Source organism: Grammomys surdaster, unplaced genomic scaffold, assembly GCF_004785775.1.
Source record: "Grammomys surdaster isolate TR1022 unplaced genomic scaffold, NIH_TR_1.0 129, whole genome shotgun sequence".
In the NCBI taxonomy this organism is placed as follows: Eukaryota; Metazoa; Chordata; class Mammalia; order Rodentia; family Muridae; genus Grammomys; species Grammomys surdaster.
In genome coordinates this window covers 2,935,034-2,955,699 of record NW_021604587.1, presented here as the reverse complement: position 1 = coordinate 2,955,699, position 20,666 = coordinate 2,935,034, and the positions used below count along the sequence as shown (strand labels likewise).

At 43.1% G+C, this 20,666-nt stretch overlaps 1 protein-coding gene across 1 annotated transcript in view; it reads left to right on the top strand.

The window, feature by feature from the left end:
- Window positions 1-20,666, top strand: part of Cfap61 (cilia and flagella associated protein 61) — a 273,504-nt gene that overhangs the window by 111,454 nt on the left and 141,384 nt on the right. The window lies entirely within an intron of this gene.

Sequence of the window (20,666 nt, the reverse complement as noted above, 5' to 3'; positions counted from 1 at the left end):
AACCAACCAACCAACCAACCAACCAACCAACCAACCAACCAACCAACTAAAATGCAGGTTTTTAGTCTCTCCTTGGGAGATGATTCTAAAATTGTAAACCTGTGGTTTTTCAGCATCATCTATGCATTGATCCTTATTAATATCACCACAGTGAAGTTTCCTGGACATGAAACAAACCTACTTTCAGTGACTACCAGAGTCTGGTTGGCTTTTTCAGCCCTGTTCTCAGCCACTTCCTACAGGTTCATGCTAATCCTGGGAAACATATCTCTTTAGAATGATGGGGAATCCTTTCTTCTGTGACTTGTAGAGAAATTTGTATAAATTCCTTCATGGGCTTCCTTCTTTTCTCAAATAATATACCTTCTGTGTCATTTTCCCCAATGCTGTGACCTCCTTAGTTAACTATAACATGCTGTGTGTATGCAGATGTCAGAATGGCTTGTAGACCAGCGGTTTGTCCTCATGATTCTTACAAGTCTTTTCCCTCAGACAGTGATGCCGGGCATCCCTCCTATGGTTACTGTTTGCTGAGATATGACTGACGGGTTCCTGTGAACCCATCTTCCGTAACTGTCACACCAGCACTTACTGTTGTGACCATTTTCCCCATAGAGGGGTGTGTGTGTTAGGTGGGGGTGACTTGTTCAAAGGCCAGTTCATTGATATCCCTTCCCACCAGGCAGCTAACTGCCCAAACTCACTCTTAGCCATGACTTGCAGAGTTTATTAACTAACGTGTAAATCTGACACCACAGCCATTCTAGGAAACTAGCAAACAGAGAACATAGACAGCTTAACACCAAACTTTTTTAATCCCACACATCTTTGACACCAGCCACTTAATCAAAATGTGACCCACAGACTTGCCAGGATACCCCCTGTCCCCAACTCTAGCCAGTTTCTGCTCTTAGTGTCAATCCTGTACCAGCCTGACTCTGGCTGAGGGAGGCTGCAGAGAAGCAGACATCTAGGCCCAGGCTGGTGTGCTGGGTCTGTTTTGAGACATCAATAGATGGAGGGTGTCTATAATTCTTTCTGTGTTGCATCAGTATGCTGTTACAAGCCTTTCAGAATTGTGGTGGCAGCTGCTATGGAAAGAAGAAAAATATGATCCCATATGGTGGTTATATTACAAACTCCTCAAGATTCAGCTCTATATTGAGGCACTCAGGAGTGTTCTTAGCCTATCGCAGGAGTGCCTGATGGTTTACTTGAGGGACAAATTTAGGAGTTGGATTGTGAGAGGATAGTAAAATGATGAGAATAAGTTGTGAAACTGACTTTCAGTATCTCAGTAGCAACCAACACCAAGTCTTACCATTTTACAGAATAAATGGTCCAGGACAGTCCCCTTCAACAAAACTTTACTGTGATATAAGTAATAGGTAAGTTCAAGAAATAGAAAGTAGATCTGCATACACACACACACACACACACTCACACGTGAGTTTGCACACGCGCACACGCACACATACTTGTGTCTTGGTTACTTTTCCAGTTGCTACGATAAAATTCTGTGACAAAGGCAACTTAGGAATGCGTTTATTTCTGGTCACACTTCTGTCATGGAGGGAAAGTCATAACCAGAGGAGCTGCAGGCAGCTAGCTACATTGCATTTTTGACCAAGAAGCAAGAGTAATGAATGCCTGTGTTCATCTCACTTTTTCTTTTTTATTCAGTCCAGAATCCCAGCCAAGGGAATGGAACTACCCAGAGTGGGGTGGTCTTCCCACTGCAGTTTACCTAGTCCAGAAAGACCCCACAGGCATGTGCAGAGGCCCATCTCCCAAGTGATTCTAGGTCTTACCACATTAATAACGGAGATCAATCTCAGTTCAGTGGCCTAGTTGTTCATGGAGTTATGAAGCCATCACCACTGCCTACATTTTTAGTATTTTTAGTCTCTCTCTTACCCTTGCTTCCTACTTGGAGTCTCTGTCAACCACAGATCTACTTTCTGTCCCTTGAACTTACTTGTTTGGGATACTTCATAAAATGTGTGATACTTTGTGTCCAGCTTCCTTCACTCTCAGAGTGCACTCATGTGGTAGTGTGTGTCTATACTTTATTCTTCTTTCTTTATTGCTAAATATTTTATTGTATGGATAATACCGTATTCTATCTTTCACCCCAGTTGTTAGAAATTTCAATTGGGTTCACTTTGGTGAATAACTATACTATGAAAATTCACATACTTTGTGTGTGCGTGTGTGTGTATTCATTTCTTTAGACTGTATATCCTGGAAATTGCTGGGTCTTCAATCTCTCATTTTTAGATTAGATCTAGTAGTCTGGCCACTAAATACTAAAATGCTGTTCCTCTCAGGGCCAGTGATACCAAGTGCACCTCACATTTTTCTGGTGCTCTGAGAGCTTCATTCATACACAGAGACTGTGCTGCTCATGAAGTTTCAGTTACTTTTTTTTTAAGCAGAGAGATTGTTAAAATATGGTTTCTCCTGCTTTTACCTGATTTGGTCTCTCAGACACAGGCTTTTGATCCTGAAGCAGCATTTGGGGGAGATGGGGCTGCAGATATTCATTTGAACCCAAGAGGGAGGCAGAGAAGATGTCTATGTTATGCTCTCAGGCCAGAGCTGGTCTTTGTGGCCCAGTGGCTTCTTTAGAGTTTGCTCTTAGAGAGGTAAAGAGTGACAGTGCCAACCCAACCGCTGGCTTGACTTTGGATATTTTAAAATACGAGGTCCAGTAAAATGGCAAAGTGGATGATTAGAGCTACAGATACTGACTACAGAAAGTATACCTTCCTTCTTTATTAAAAATAAAATATCATGACAAAAATCAGTGTGGGTTTATGGAAGGAAAAAATAGACAAAACCAGCCCCAGATCTCTACTCTCTCTAACTGGCTGCCTTTGAAAATACTCTGGTGTTTAGGGGCTGAGGGAATGGTTCAGTCAGTAAAGTGTATGCATGTAAGCATGAGGATCTAAGTTCACTCTTCAGAGCTCATACAAAAGCCAGGTGTGGTGGTGTGCACTTGTAGTCTGAGTTTTAGGGAGACAGATCTCTGGGGGCTCTCTGGCCATAGAGTCTAGCCTAATCTTTAAGTTCCAGGTTCCAGTAGGGGAAAAATGTCCCTGTTTCAAAACAAAAAAAGTGAGGTGAGTGTGCCAGAGAACGTCACCTGAGGTTGACACCTGGCTTTTATGTGCATGTGTGCTCCTGCTTCCCCACCACACGCCTTCTCAAATGGACACAAACACATCCACCACCACCATGTGATCGAGAGAGCATGTGTGTGTGTGTGTGTGTGTGTGTGTGTGTGTGTGTGTATGTGCCCCAATTGACTGTGGTTTCATGGTGCTTTGAGACATGCTTTTTCCTCAATCTTTTGTGGCTCTTTTCCTGTGTCACCTAGTTGTTTGACACAGGCAAGCAGTTCTCCATTGGCAGTAGCTGATCCTGCCCCTGATGAAGGAACACTGTCTTCTCCATTGGAGCCCTCACATCTTGCTTTTATTTGAGCAGGAAACCTGAGGTGAGGGGTTTGGGGAATGAAGTGAGCATGGGGCCCTCAGGACTTGTGGGAACTGTCACAGAGCTGCTCGATCTTGTTTCCTGTTGACTGTGAGCATGCTCACTGTGTCTGGGTTTTCTTCTGTACCCGGTCACAAAGTGGGCAAGTCCATGACTTCTCTGGTCAATTTTAGCTATTAAAAACTCTGTGGGCCACTTCAACTCACAGCACGTGATTGTAATTCTATAAGACATCTAATTTTGTTTTATGTAACGTCAGAAACTTGATTTCCATGCAAAGGTCAGCCAGCCTCCCTGCCCTGCTGCTGAAGCCAGAGACCAGGAGGCTCCTGTCTTTCACCAGGCCTCTCCCCACTCCCGCTTTAACATTTAACTAGCAGTTTTATTATTGTCATTATTTTAAGCCTGTCAGTTTCTTTCTCTTTAGGAATCTAGAACCATTTCTGACTCTTCTGAAAATGGGACCAGGAGAGGAAGGAACTTAGAGACCTCTGAGTCTGCCTCAGGACAGCCCTACTGTGTGGGTAGGATTCCTTTCCCTGTGGTGTTTTAGTGGGTTTCTTCAGAAATCTCACCCCCACCCTAGTGCTGAGGCCAGCATACATGGATTCCCAGGCAGTCAGCCCACTGGCACCCAAGCTCTCTCTTCTCCTATAAGGAAGGACCCAAGTCATGGATCATCCTCTGGGGACTGGCATATTTCACCAGTACAGGGTAAAGTCTAACCTGTCATATCCCACCAATGGGTGTTTGCATTACAGGGTCCTGAGGTAAAGCTCTGAAAGGCTTTCTGTAATTTGAAGCTAAAAGCAGGGCCATTCCATCTCTTCTCTGCAAGATGGAGTCTGGGGTCTCCAGACATGGAAGGAACCAGTAGTATAAGGAGCTCTCCAAACATGCAGGAAGATCTTTTAAAATGTTCCTCCTCTGACATGTTTTTTGAAAAGGATTTAAAATAATTTATGTGTAAGTACATGTTACATGTGTACACATGCCTACAGAGGATAGAGGAGGGCACTGGCATCTCTGAAACTGGATTTACAGGTACATGAGAGCCATCTGATGTAGGTGCTGGTGTTCCAAGCCTGGGGGAGAATAGTGAGTGTTCTTAGCTGCTGAAGTGTGTCTCTAGCTCCAGTCCGCTGACAGTGTGAGAGCTTTAAATGCATTTGGTCCACAGCTTAGATCCCTCCTCTGTTTGTTTGTTTGTTTGTTGTTGTTTTGGTTTTTTAAAATGGGGGCAGTATATCATACTATAGCTAAAGCTGGTCAGGATCTCACTATATAACCCAGACTGAGCTAAAACTCATGGTAATCCTCCTGCCTCAGCTTCCTTTCCTCCTACCAAGTATTATAGCCACTGCATTCTCTGTCACTCCAGGTGAGCCTCACACATTAGCCTCACATCCTGTCACTGAGATACTCTCCCAGCCCCGACTGTGATAAGGCGGTGGAGGGTTGGTTTGGGGACTGAGCTATTGTCCTCAAGCTTCAGTGGTCTCATTTGACATCTCTGAGATGCTATACTGACACAGGACCTGTGGCTTATTGTTCCACTCAGGCCCCTTGTATTGGCCACTTAAGCTTTTAATCTGTCTGTCTGTCCGTCCGTCCGTCCGTCCGTCCGTCCATCCATCTACAACGTTACTATGTTGAAACACATAGGAGGATTTGAGAGGATTTCTCTTGAATAAATTGTGGGAAATGATATTAATAGATTAAAGATGAAGCTACTGTCTCTTAAATGAAAAATATCATTTTGTGATTAAAAATGAAAACTTGTAATTTCTGGCTTTGAAGGCTAATTTATCGTACTGATATGATGGTGTATCTAAGTAAACCATCACTGTACAGAGAATATGCTCATTTGTGGTCAGACTGATTTTTCAGGGCAGGTGTGCATCATGGGAACTCTTCAGTTTTTCCTGTTTTCCTCTAACTCAGTGGTTCTCCATCTTCCTAAGGCTGTGACCCTTAATACAGTTCCTCATGTTGTGGTGACCCCCAGCCACAAAATTATTTTTGTTGCTATTTCATAACTGTAGTTTTGCTATTGTTAGGAGTTGTAGTGCAAATATTTTTGAAGATGCAGGTTTACCAAGGGAGTCTCAACCCACAGGTTGAAAACTGCTAAACAGCCCAGAAGGGCTAACCCACTCAGAATCAAGTGATTTTATGTCCAGAGACACATCTGTTATTATAAAGTGTACTACATCGCTGTTGTGAGAATTTTGGTTTCTTTAAAAAACACAGAAATATTATGAAAATTTGTTTTCATTTTAATCCCAGGTGTAGGATATGGGGCTGCTTCAGATTGTCCACAGCAGCTGACTATAATTTGCCTCTTGCACGGACATAATTTTGCCAGCAGCAGATAGTTTCTGCAATTGTATGATGTTGGGAATTTTGCAGACTTTTCAGAGGGTATATAAATTCGGGGGCCTCTAAAAGGTGGGGTGGTTTGTTGGTTGTTGTTGGTCACAATTTATTAAATAGTCTAGCTCAAAGAAGAAACAAGAATTAAAAATTAGATATCCTGATGACAAAGATCAAACTTGTCCCAAGGAACTCAATGCCCCTAATCAGCAGGAAGTAGTCTATTGATGACATCATCCTCTTTCCCCTCTATCCTTTTTTCTCTCCTATCTAGTGTTAGGGGGTTGAAAGAATGGAAAAAACGGTGGCAAAGGTTAGAAGAAAGAAGAACCCATGAAGTAGCCAAAGACAAGCTACACTTTTAGGGTTTCATGGAAATTTTGCATGTTATAACTTGTTAATAAATTCTACTTGAAAAAAATGGATATGATTTCTTGGAAAGTATAAAGGGGCAGGAAGAACACCTCAGACATCTTCTGAAGCTTAGTGGTTTCCATACGAGCAGCTGAGTTCACACATTATTGACACACTCACCATATCTTGAGGGAAGATGGGACTTGAGTTCCTCACAGGCAGAAGGTGAAATGGACCCTGGGAAGTGTCTAATTTATCCTGAGACATGGTCCCCAACCCAGGGCTGCCTGTGAGGACCTGGCGAGGGAACATGGCTCCCCTTCTACTGGGTGTCCTCATTAAAGAGAGACAGCATGAAATTCTTAGTGGACACGTCTCAGGCTGCCCCCCATTCTTTAGAATCGAAGCTGTCATTATGACCTTGATCGTGCCTCAGACCATAGTTTCCTCGAGATCATGGATGCCACGATTGTTACAGTAACCATACTACGGGAGAGGAGAGCAAGAGTGATCACGTGAAACAGGTGTGGCGGGACAGAATAAACACAGCGTGGAAAGAGCATGGGAGCCATAAAGGATTTTTATTGCTACTGTTGGACTGCGCCTTGGCCATAGCGCAGGCAGACATGAGCCACCCAGTCCAGTGAAACTTGGGGCAATAAAATTAAAGCACACACTGTGCCATTGCTCCCACTTCCTGGAATGCTTGATCCCTGTTCCCTTTTTATGTAATTTAGTGCATTAACATTATCACCATGGTGGCCATCGTGTGTTTAGCCAGAAGACGCTGCTTCCCAGGAGCATGCAGCTTGCAGCACCCTCTGGTCACCCTAGCCAAGTTCCACTCACCAACCCCACCCTGGTTTCTATCACTATTTACTGATCCCCAGGCTGGTGTTCTCATGGAGCTGCAGGTGCACATACACCTCTGCTAATCCATCACTTAAAAAGAGACTACATCCCTGAGGCTGAGCTAGCAGGTGGGAGCTTGAAGGAACAGATGCAGTTCTTCCTTCACACAGGCACGTTTCCAAACACCATGTAAACACAACATCGATGATTTGGACTTTTATTTCATGATTATTTTTAAAAGAATTTCATTCATGAAACCTATCAGATACAGTAATTCCTATGCATTTTCTCTGTTTTTGCATGTCTGTGAGGTGTGTGTGTGTACACACGGGGGAGTCCATGTGCGTGTGGTACATGTGTGGGTGTGCTCCCTTGTCCCTGTGGAAGTCAGACAGATCCACATTGAGTGTCTTCTTCAATAACTCTTCATCTTTTTTTATTCATGTATATGGGTATTTTTTTCTTCATGTATGGCTTTGTACCATGGGCATGCATGACATTTCACTACCATGAACATCCCTGATACCCACAGAGGCCAGAAGAGAGCATCCAATCCCCTGGGACTGAAACTATATACAGTTGTGAGCTGCCCTTTGGGTGCTAGGAATTAAACCCTGATCCTCTGAAAGAACAGCCAGTGTTCTTATTCTCTGAGCCATCTCTCCAGCCCCTCCACCTTATTCTTGCTGAACCTAGAGCTTGCCAGTTCAGCCATACTGACTGGCCAAAAGCTGCTCAGATCCCCTTGTCTTTGCCTCCCAGCTTGGGGATTACGGGTACCTTCTGCCATGTCTGGCTTTTTATATGAATTTTAGTGATGTAAACTTGGGTCCTTGTGTTTGTATAGCATAAACTTTACCCACTGAGCTATCTCCAGGGCCCTCTACTATATTCTTAAAGCAACCCTCCCATTCTTTTCAGCACAGCTTGCTCAAAGTATAGATAGCCACATATATATGCATAACACACTTTGAAAGTACATCTTTCTTTTAAATAGTAGGCAGGGGTGGATCAAGCTGGTGGGCTTAAATAAGAATTTAAACTTTCAGGTGTCCAGATTCTTGGAAAAGCATAAATACCTTATCTCCATGGCAATTGGCTACCCAGGAATTCCTAGGGAGGATATTGTATCTGTTGAAGAAAAGAAAATTGTCAAAGTAACTGCCATTTTGAAGGCTCTACTTGACAGATGTGCAGAGTATAGAAATCTATGTATTATTGAATAATTCTTTTTAATATGCCTAAGAATAAGCTATTTGTAAGCCTGTTTACATTCTCACCATCTGGGTGCATTCTGTCGCCCATCTGTTTCGTGTAATTATGTAATTATCAATATAAGGAAAGAATAGGTGATATAATTAACAAGAAAAACTGGTCCACACTGAAGAGAAAAAAATGGTATGCATCTGCTGAATGGCTTTTTGTTTCTTGATCTTTATTGTTAACTGTTGTTCCTCACTCCCCCTACCTCCCATCCTTCAAGACTCAGGAGAACTGTGTTTGTCATTCTCTCTCTCTCTCTCTCTCTCTCTCTCTCTCTCTCTCTCTCTCTCTCTCTCTCCTCTCTCTGTATGTGTGTGTGTATGTCTGTCTCTCTTTATTTCTTTCTCTCTGTCTCTGACACACACACACACACACACACGCACACACACACACACACGCACGCACACTTATGCAGAAAACAGATTTTAAAAGTACTACTGGAGCCAGCACCACTGTGAAGAAAGCATCAGAAGCCTCCTTGGTGTTGCACGTGATTCTTTTCCACTGGGATAGACCAGATAGTCATTTCCAGAAAATATAGCATGAACAGCTAGAGGTCTAGGAAAGTTGTAAATTAATTAGTGACAGATGGGCGGGGAGGGTGAGTGTGTGGCCTCTCATGGAACATTTGTTAGAAAACTGCTCTGGAAAAATTCCCATACTTTTTTTGTTTTAATGGTAAGGCTTAAGCAGTATATGTCATTTTAAAATAGGACAAAAAGTCCCAGTGGATTGAGTTAACTTCTACATAATGCCTCTAAAGTTCACCCTTGAAGAAGTCTCTTTGTGTAATGGAGACTTGTGGTTGGATGCATGGAACTCAGATCATTCAGTTACACAGTGAAGACGCCCTCCTTCAGTACTGAGGACAGCTATGGAGGGATAGTAGCCTCCCAACTCTAAATACTTCTTCATGGCGTGGGGCCAGCAGTAGGTGGGTAGACAGGCATATTCATGGGAGAGCATATTGATCTCCCATTCCTGTGACTCTCACCTTGACTCCAACCTCAGCTGTTGGTCTCTAATTCAGGTCAACAAAAGGTGGCCGCTGCTCATACTACTGCAGATACCTAGTCTTGGCCAGATCTTGGATTTCAACCCCAAGACACAGCAAAAAAAAAGGGGGGAGGGTGTGGGACCCCTGGTTCTATTTAAATGATAGTCAGTATTCAAGGTGGAAGCAGGAAGTCTCAAAGTTTCCCTCCACTAATTTAAAATTTGTTCAGGAACAGGACTCAAATCCCAATTTCCTGCTAGGTTTTCAAGAACATCTTTCTCTGACATTCCCAGGGGGGTGAGAGTGAGGTCTGCCTTTCAGAGCATTTTTGATAGGTGATAGGAAAAAGAATCCATGAGTTGCACTCCAATAAAATTATCCAGGCTTTTAGACTAAGAGCACTCACCAAAACATCAAACTCTTACAAGGCAGGATATAAGCTTCCTAGTCAGTCATTTCTTACTTTGAACCCAGAACTGTCTGTCAGTCAGTCAGTCAGTCAGTCAGTCTGTCTGTCTCCTATTTTTTCCCTAGGCAATGCTTCATGCTCACAGTAGGGCTTACCCCATGTCCTCTCTCTAGGTGACCGTTTAACCTGTTGAGATTATGTTGGGATTTTATTCTAGAGCCCCATCTTCAGTGTGTCCCTGGACAGCTCAGTCTGTAGCTGAGCTTTACCAGCTAAAGGAAGAACTTGCCCAGGGCAGCACTGGCTTCTCCACCTTCCAAGTTCCCTGTCCAGCAAGCAAGTAAAGTTCCCACCAACGTTTCTCTTTGTTCTATTCAATCAAACACTATTATTCTTTGCTAAATCCTCCAAAGAGACAGTAACCACCCTCCTTCTATCTGTATTTTTTTCATTACTAACTCAAAAGCAATGGATACTCATAAGACAAACGTATAGAAGAAAATTATTGGCATGCTTGGGGACATATTTCTAAAGGAAAGGATTGGGGACAAATGCAGCTCGGTTACTCAAGAGATTTTGTTGCTTTGACTTTATATTCATTTCCTTAATCCAAAATAAAGTCATTTAATTGCAACCATAACTGATGAATTCATTAAGGTTTTTAAAGGGATGTATACCACTTCATCCCCAAAGAACCTTTCTTCTGTCATTTATGGGATTGAGAAAAGGTCTAAACAATTATTTTCTTTTCACAAAACATTTCAGCTACAATGTTTACTATTTAACAAAGGAGCATAAAGTAGTTGTTCTTCAAGACAAAATTATTTTTAAAGAGCTATTTTACATATACATAGTCATGTTCAACCTAAAAAGTAGAAAATTTGGGGAATCTTTATATTCTATACTGAAACAAAAACTGTTAACGCTTAGACTGAATGGCTCCCATTCACCCCTCAAAAGTGGCATTAATTTTTCAAGTGGTAACTGTTGCTCAAGATGCTATTGTGCCTGTGCGATAAATGTTTAATGATTTGGTAGTACACTCATGGCTTAAAATCCATTATTTATTGCACCTCCCTTTGCTTGCTTGCAAAGGTGACGATTTTAAAGCCCCGGCAGTCACGCAAACACATTTATATGAAACCAATGGCTGATAGTAAATTTCCTTACTGTAAATGTCAGTGGGTTTCATGTGTTGCTGACATTACATCTTGTTTGGAAGCTGAAGGCTGCACAGTTAGGGGACTCACCAGATGGTGTCATTAACGGGAATGCTGGGACTGTTTACCACTGACATGCGTGTGAGAAATTAAAAGTACGTGACCTCTCTTTACACCAACCCAAGTGAGATGTTAACGGTGATCGGGTGTTAATTATGGGACAGTACTGTCCCTGCCTCCTGCCAGCCATTCCAAAGGATTTTACTGTCCCTGCCTCCTGCCAGCCATTCCAAAGGATTTTAGGGGATTGGGGGAAAAAAAGTTTGTGTTTGAGCAAAAGCAGGAATTTTCCTGAGGATTCCTGTTTAATTTTGTGTTTCTAAAGTGAGGCTTCCCAGAAGTCACACCTGCCGTGGCATAAGCATTAACCCTTGAGAGCAGCAATCCAGTTCCCATCAGGACATCTAGGCACAGGGAAGCCTTTGTGCTAATTAATTATAGAATATTGTTTTCACTGTTTGGTTTTGTTTTCAAAACTCGGGGTGTATCAAGTACTTAACTTTGTGGGGAGGGGAGTTTCTACTGGGAACATGCAATTGGTGGGCCTTAAATAATGTCAAAAATCGTCAGGAATTAATTCAAAGAGGAAACAGGTGGGAATTTTTAAAGCAATTGCTTTCATGCCGGGGGCTCCCCGTTTTGTCAGAATTAGCACTGGGACTGAGGTCCTTCTCTTCCCTCATCTGATGTGAAATATCTGGCCAGCTGAATCGACCCAGGGCACCTTCTGTTAAGAAGCATCTCTCACTTTTGTTCACAAGAGCCACTCCCATTTATTGTAGCCCGCCTTCCTTCCCGTTGAGGTTTCTGCTTAGCTGCCTGCCAGCCTCTTTTCATTTCAATTTAAAAAGAAGGTGGATTTGTTTTATTCTTCCCCCCAAGTCCTCCACTTGGACCAAGAGGCAATTCCATTGATTCTGACCAAATTCCTTTGAACTTCATTTGTAGCCTTCGCTTACTCTGTAGGAATGTTCAGAAAAGCCTATTCTTTCAAAACACCCATTGTACATTGCTTGTACAATAGCCTGAGTGAGCCTTTTGGTATGCAGAATTTTAAAGTCGTGTGAAAGAGAATCCAAGCCATTGTTCGAACTGGGATGAAAGGAGGAACCCTAATTTCTTGAGACAGAATCGGAGATACAGTTGGATGTCAACAGAAAAACCAAGGCTGATTGAAAAATGAGCACTGTGCACAGAGGCACACACTAGACCTTAAAAGCAGTCACATGTGTTAGCCAGTTCACTGGACATGTGTGTGTTGGCACATACCCAGGAGCAAAACTAAAGAAATGGTAAAAGAAAGCAAGATTCAAAGCAAAACAAAACTATACCTAGAAACAGCACTCACTTGCACAGAAAGTCTCAGAATAAGAGCATTATTTTCCAGGGATGTCATTTTGTAGCAGATGCCCAGGGGCTGAACCCAGCAGTGCAGGGCCACTTGCCCAATGTGCCCCAAACAGCTTATTCTCTGCAGGAATAGAGTTTTCATTTCACTCTGGGTTCAGAGATGTGCCAAATAATTCTGGCTAATGGGAGGTGGTGAAGCGCGTACAGTTGGCCCTCAGCCTCCCTTCCCGCTTCTTCCTTAACACCCCCTGCTCCTTTTTCTTGTGTCTCCTGTGGTTGCTTCCTATAGTTCCAAGCATGCTGGTTCTGCCTTCCGAGACCTAGACTGTGAGATTGATAGACCTGGATGTTCTGTTCAGCCTCGCTCTGGCTACCACCCCCACCCCCACTCACCCACCCAGTTAGTTCTCTCCTTTGTCTGCCTGGAGATACTCTGTTGATTTTTGCAAATCCAGCTCAGCTGTCACTTTCCCTGGGAATCCTTCCCTGACTTTTCCTGCTATCTTGGGCCAGCTGATTCCAGGGCTTCCCAGCTGAGTCCAGAACTGTGTCCCAGAGCCTGCCTACTCTACTGACCCACAGTCCCAGGAGCTAAATGAACACGTGTTCCTTTAATCCTGTGCATTTTAAATGCATTCACCACATAGCAGTAGCTTCCCGATACACTGCCTCTCTCACAGATACTGCATCGTATTTGTTTGCCTGTGTCCTCAGCTCTTAAGGCAGTAACTATGCCTCGTTCACACCTCAGGTCTTAGGCCAGCGCTCACTATATACAGCTGTTGTCGTTAGCTGGTGGGTTAAGCTTTGAGCTGACAGATCAGATCTGTGAAGAGGTTCTTCACAAGGCCACATAAGCAGCCCACATTCATATGTACTTACCATTTCCACCAACAAGTTAGAGTGGCTGTGTGGCTAGCAATGATGCAACCAGGCCCTAAATGGAGTTACTGATGTTAAAAGTCCAAATTATCAAACTAAGCCCTAGGTTGCTTGTCTAAAAGTTCCAATCTCTTTAAAAAAAAAAAAAAACAAATTAAGAGATCTAAGAGATCGTAGCTAACTCCCATTAAGATGAGAATATTTTGCCTCTACCCCTATAGGGGTAGTAACGTTGAAGAGAGTAATTTCAGGACCATTCCCAACCACCTTGGAAACAAGAAGGGCTGGAGAGTGGGGTCAGCCACCAACAACCAGTGGCTTTATCAGCCATGTCTACTTGATGAAGCAGCCACAGAAACCCAAAGCCAAGGGTTTTAGAGAACATCCATATGGAGATGCTGGGAATGTAACACATCTGGAGGGCATGTGGAAGCCTCATGACCCGTGTCATGCGCAATGTGACTGGCCAGGTCTGAGTTCTACCCTACTGTGATCAACTCATGACCTGGAAAGAAATAAACTGTTTCTCTTGAGTTTTCTGAGCCACTGCGGAAGAGTCATGGGACTCTCCAACTTATAGACAAGGTAGTTGGTCAGAAGCACAGGCAACAAAGTAGACTTGTTGTTAGCAACGAATGTGCACCCGAGAGCAGGTCTCGGGAACTGAATCCAAGAATTGAACTGTTCTGGAGGTCACTCAACTGCTACTGGACAGTTTTTTGATACGGTGGAAACGACCTGTGTTTGGAGTCAAGCATTCTGTGTGAGGGAAAGGGAGTGGGGCGAGGCCTGTGGAGGCAGACTGGGTGGGGTTGTCATTCTTGAAGTTTCCTCCCTGATTTTAATGAGATTTCTATGGAGGGAAAAATCCTACTCCTAGATACCCACATGCAAGTGCCATCCTTTTGGAAGAACGTAGTTTAATAAGAAAAGTGCCTACGATCACTTCTGAAGTTGTTTCTAACTTCCAAGACTGTATTCTCGTTTGGTGTGCTAACCTGAGTAGCTCTCTCATAGATTTGAGAATGAATACATAGCCACATGCTAAGCCAGTAAGTTTTTGCTTTTTTTTAAGAGATGCACCTAGAAGCAGGTGATGTGGCTCGGCAGGTAAAAACTCTCGAGGATGAGCCTGAGACCCTGAGTTCAATCAATCCCCAGAGCCCTTGTGGTGGAACTGACTGTAAACTGTCCTCTGACCTCTACATATGGGCTGTGGCGGGTGTGCACTTACACACACGGAGGCGGGAGGCAGTTTAATTATTGTCTTATAAAAATAGATTTAAATGAGATACATATGAACTATAGCAACCACAGGTTGTACTTTTAGAATGATGCAGATCAAACACTTGCTTTTGTAAGATGTTTCTCTGCCATGGATTTACCTCACTGCTGCCTTTCACTGTGTGCTTACTCCAGAGAAGCTGTTTCTCCAGTTTGTGGTTGACATCAGTGAGACCCCACTATCAAATTCTCCCCAGACTGAATTCTATGGAAATGTTGTGCAGGCTCAGGACTTTGCTACACCTTCGACCCTTGACCCTTGACCCTGTTTGTGGCAGGAGGGTCAGAACTTAGAGCTGCACAGGATTATCTTGATGTGGAGACTGATGTGCTGTACACTGGGGGTTAATGGTTTGGAACAGTGCCTAGAAGCTAACAGTAACTCCCCTTTGCCGGTGTCTGTGTATTGTATAAAATCTGTCATCTTTTTAACAGCTATATGACTTACTTGCTCAGGATGCTATTTGGTTAACAAGTGAAGCAACCCCTAATCATATCAAGTCTATGACATCATCATTTGCAAGATACAACTTTATTTCATATATCATTCTGTAGCAGGATATTTATCTGCTACATTGTATTTGCAGTCAAGCTCAGTGATTGGGCAGAAGAGGAGATGGAGCTGGGTGAAGGAAAGAGGAAGGGGAGGAGGAAGAGAGAGAGGAGGATGGATGGGTGGAGAGCAGTCCCGGGTAGCAACTTATATCAAAGGTTACATATTGGGTAACTATTCTAATTATGTGGGCATCTTGTTTATTGAGCATTTCCAAATATATAAATCCATTGGATAACCTTTAAGGTTTAAGAGTCTCATTTCTACTGGGTACTTTGGGCAAAATGGGAATGGTCTGGGCTCAGCCAAGCATTGTGTGTGGGGGGGGTGGATGAACCAAGAGCCAGCCACCATGCTGGTGTCTCATGGATCTAGCTGTGGTGCGCATGGCTTTGGCTGCTTCTAGTGCAGAACAGGAACATGGCGGCAAGAGCTAAGCAGAGCCCTCCTAACGATTAGATAGCCATGCACTCTAGTTAGATATCAGTCATGCAAGCCATTGCTTTGAAATTCCTCTCATCTCTTCCTAGAAGGGACGCTATTTATGTTTTCTTCAAGAGGACTTATTTTTTGTAGGGTCATAGGGAGAATATTTTATATGAGTTTTGGTAACAAAGTATAACATGGCTTCATGTAGTTTTGAGTATCATCTTTTATTTTGCTCCTAAAAACATACTCAATGGTTGCACCGCAGGAAAATAAGGAAAATAAGGCCACCATTCCTCCACTAAGTGATATTTGTTTCATTGATGGCAAATTTGTATCCTGCTGCTCAATCTCTGGCCTTTATGGAGACACAACAATTGTTTATTTCAATGCCAAATCATGCTACAATCCTTTGGAAGGCATTATCAGAAGCAGCTAAGCTCAAAATACTGTCCACGGAGCACACAGCTCCTGTGAAGTGGCATCAGCAAGCTCACCCTTGAACAGATAAAGACTACCATATCACCCTGGCTGCCTGTTCCACTGTGATTGTCAAGGAGGGAATGGCTGCAGGGCCAATCTCAGGAATGCCAACCTGGAAAACATATGTAAACTAGACCTGAGGAAACCACCTCTGTTACTCCATTCAACCTACGAAGCATGGTTTTCTGATATAAAATGACCACAGATCATCCAATCAGTAAATCAGCAAATTCATAGAGCAATCAGTTTTTAAAAGCAGAAACAGAAATGGCCAATAAAACTATGGGGGAAAAATGTGTGCAACAGTCTTAGCCATCAGGGGGAATGCAAAATCAAGCTTCTTTGAAACTTCCTCATCCTGGTCAGAATGGCTGTCATCAAGAAAACAGATGACAACAAATGCCAGTGAGGGTGCAGAGGAAGGAGGACCCCCCAAATCACTGCTGTTGAGGACGCGAGCCGATTCGGTCACTGTGGAAATCAATACGGAGGTTCCTCAAAAATCTGAAAATAGAGCAACCATATGATTCAGCTATGCAATCCTGGGCATCTCTCCAAAGAAACGCATGTCAGTATACCACAGGGATACTTACACATCCATGTTTGCTACACACTATTCACAGCAATCAAAATATGGAGCCAGCCTAGATGCTCACCCACAGATGGAGTGGATAAAGAGAATGTAGTATTTAAAGGCATAGAGCTTCACTCAGGTGCAAAGAAGTAAATTACGTCATTTGTGGGGGAAAAAAAAACCAGTGGAACTGGAGACCTTCATGTTAAACAAAATCAAACTGACCCAACTATTGAATGTTTTCTATGTGGAATCTAGCTATGTATGTGACATATACATAAATAGGACACTAATATAGAAGAGAGACTGTGGTGGGGAGTGGTGTAAAGGGCAGAGCAAGAGAGGATAATGAGGAGGATGAAAGGGAAGATAAATATGTTCTCTCTCATACAAGGAACCTAGGTTCCTTGTGTGTGTGTGTGTGTGTGTGTGTGTATAATATATGATATATATGATATGAAATAGAGGGAGATTGTGGGTAAGGAGAATGAGATCAGCAAGAAGGGGGTTGGGAGAGTGAATATAAGCAATGACCTACATCTATTAAAATGTTGCCACAAACCCTTATTTTGTACACCAAGAAAAATACGTAAAATAAATAAACAGAATAATAAGGAAGCCTAAAAGAAAGGACAGTAACAAATCAAAGGCTGAGCAGCAATGGCAGTGAGTGAGTAGGAGGCATGGGGCAGATGGAGCTGCCGAGGAAACATGCAAGTGACTCATTGGATAAAGGCTCCAGTTGCCAGGCTGCACCCTATCCTCTGCGCCCATCCCTTCTGCTTCCGTTAGCGACGCTGCAGCATCATATACAAAGTAAGGGAGTTGAACTGTGGGAACATGTTTCCTTATATTTGGGCTACTGAGAAGTTGTTGGAATGGAAACTCTGGGACAGCTGCTAAAGAGAGTGATTTTTTTTTCTCTGTCTCTCCTTTTGCTGCCTGGGGTGAGAACATCATGTCTGCCTCTTCAGCAGCCACCTGGACCATACTTATAGACAGAAATCATGCAACAAGAGAACAAGCTATGCACATACAAACCCATGCCTCTGATCAGTTTATGGCTCTGCCTCCATAGAATCCCGGGCTGCATCCTTTCAGATTTCCACTCTGCATAAGCCATACGTTATCTTCCATTCTTTCTAGGCTGTTTGCAGTTAGGTTTGTGTGTTACATGATGCGTAGCATAACTGTAACTACTTCGTGAGAATACCGCAAGAATCTTTTGAGCTGCTGCTTCTTGCTGGAATAACGTGCAGATTGTGTAGGATTCGGAGGTATGATAGTTCCTTAAATGAGAGATCGTCGTGGGGAAAGTTATTGAATATTTTGTGGAGGCAAAGGGAGTGCTCGGTTCACTTCCTGACTATTTAGTGTGTGTTGTGCATTGGATGTAAAATGTTCTCGAGCAGTCTCATGGCTCTGAACACTTGGCCCCCAGCTGGGAGAGTTGTGGGAAGGTGTGGGGTCATTTTAGGAGGTGGGACCTAGCTGGAAGATGGATGCAGGATGAGCTTCATGGATTATGGATTCTAGCTTGGCCAGGCTCTAGCTGAAGCTTTCTCTACAGTATAACCAGCTGCCTCAAGCTCTCACTGCCACAACAGTGAGCTGTTTCCAATGCCACGGTTTCCCGGCCATGACAGACCACATACTCTGAACTCTGAGTCGGGATTAGTCCTTCCTCCGAGATGTAGCTTTAGTCGGACATTCAGTGAGCACTTTGAGTGTGCCCGGTATGGGGGAGGGGAAGTGACGGTGAGCAAACCCTGCAATGACTGGTGCCCATTCTTGGCCCACGCACTCCAGTTTCACATGTGTTCTTCCAGTGTCGACCAGGAAGCCCCATAGTGTCCCTGGGTCACTCACCCTCAAAGGATATTAATAGAACAATTTGCTTTTATTTTGGTTTCTTTCTGAAATCTCCACACTGCAGAATTGTTTGGAGCCCCTCGTCCCCCACCCAAGAGAAAAATTAAGAGACTACATATCGAATAAGACTCAAAACCACAACAGTGTCTACATAGACTTCCTATGCTCTACCAAAGGTGTTGGCATTCATATCTGCCTTTGTATTTTAAAAAATAAGTTTATAACATGGGGGACTTTGTGAAGCCGCATGTTGTGTTTGTGGAGGGCACTTCAGGTGATTGGTTCTGAGTGGCCACACCATTCCATACCATTCTGCCTTTTGTTTATTTGGTAAAGACTGTAATACTTTGCCCTAAAGAGCTCCCACTCGTGAACTTTGACCTTTAGAGTTCACCCTGACATTTGCAGCACTGTGAATCCGTCATCATTTGTTTCATTTACTTCGTGAAAACAGAGGATTTCTCAAAGAGAAATCAGAGAATTGGGAAGCACAGGGGGAAAAAATTACACGTATAAAGCAAAAGCAGGCTTATTAAGGGTTTCAGACATTGTACTCCTAATGGGTTAGAAGCCCTGCGTCCTCCGTTTCCTGTGTAGACAGAGGGCCCTTTGAAGTCGTTGGAAGCTTTCTGTAACAAAACAGCTGCATGCATGTGGGTGTGAGCTGAAAATTGAGCTTATTGTTTTGCCCTTTAAAAATGTGATTTTGGAGATTTGCCTTTCTTTTCAGAGAGATGTGTGATTCTACCTTGAGTAACATCTTTGCCTGGAAAGCACCAAGTGCTTAGAGATTTTCTTTATCCAGTAGTCCTCATGTCTGCTTGCTGAGGAGGCAGAGCCAGCTGCAACTTATTTCCATTTTACACTCGAATAAAATAAGGAAAAAGAGGCTCAGAACCTCAACCAGGACCAGAACTTTGCCACACTGATGGTGCCCAGTCCATCGCCAAAGGCAGAACATAACTACCAAAGAAATGTCCTTTGAAAGAAAGTCATTGTCACTTGGTTATTTGTTACGTGCCATTATTTATAGTTACTTTAGCTGCTTTCTAGTTTACTGACTTACTTGTAAGGTTAGTTTCTTCAGATTTTGGATCTAGCTTTTAAAATAGTTTTATTTGTTATTAATGTGTGGTGGGGGCATGTATGCCACAGCTCTGTGTGGTGGGTTTGCTCCTCCCACCTTTACGTGGGTTCTGGGGACCAAACTTGGGTGGTCAGGCTCTTTCAGCATCACTGAGCCATCACGTGGCTGGATCTATTTTTAAAATAGAGTTTCAATAATGCTTCATCATTGTTATAATTCAATTTAAATACAATAAAGAATCTAACTTAAATAGAACAACAGAATTCAAAGAAAATTGTATTTGATCAACATTTTATATACATAGAAAAGGTAACAAACACAGGAAACTCAAAACTGTGTATTTCGTGTCTCTTAATAACTGTCTGTGAGTCGCCACACAAACTTCACTGAGAATACACACCAACATCACTCTATCAAAAAAATTAATCCTAATATTTCTAAACATGCCAAAGTTATTTATTTAGTCATTTTGGTAAATAGAAGGAGAATCATCCAAGACAATTTCAAACAATGATGTCAGCACTCTTTTAAAGGGCTCCTGAGGGCTGGCAAGATGACTTAGTTGGTCAGGTGCTTGCCTGGTAAGAATCAGTCCCTCACTGCAACCCAGGGCCTATGTCTAAAAAGCTAAGCACTGGCCTAGAGACGCTTCGGCAGTTTAGAGCACTCTTTACTCTTGCAGAGGATGAAGTTAGATTCCTGGCTTGAATATGGTGGTTCATGGCAAACTGCAACATCTTTTCTGTGGGGCTATGATGCCCGCTTTTGCCTCCACATGCACCAGGTATTCACATGGTTCATCTACATACATGCAAGCCAAAACTCATTTATAAAAGAAAGAAAATCTTAAAAAAAAAAACAAAGCAAGCAAGCAAATAAACAAAAACAACAACAGCCAAGCCTGGGGTTGGGTGGTTATAATTCCAGTGCTGGAGAGGCAGGAGACTGGTGGATCTCTGAGGTTCACTGCCAGCTAGCCTAGACTACTTGGCTAGTGAGAGAGCTTGTTTCAAACAAAACAAAGAAAAGTGAAACAAAAACAAAAGAAAACAAAAACCTCACAAGGTGGATGGAAGTAAGGAAGCAAGCCTGAAATTGCTATCTTACCCTTGCCCCTAACACCACACATTCAAACACACACACACACACACACACACACACACACACACACACACACACA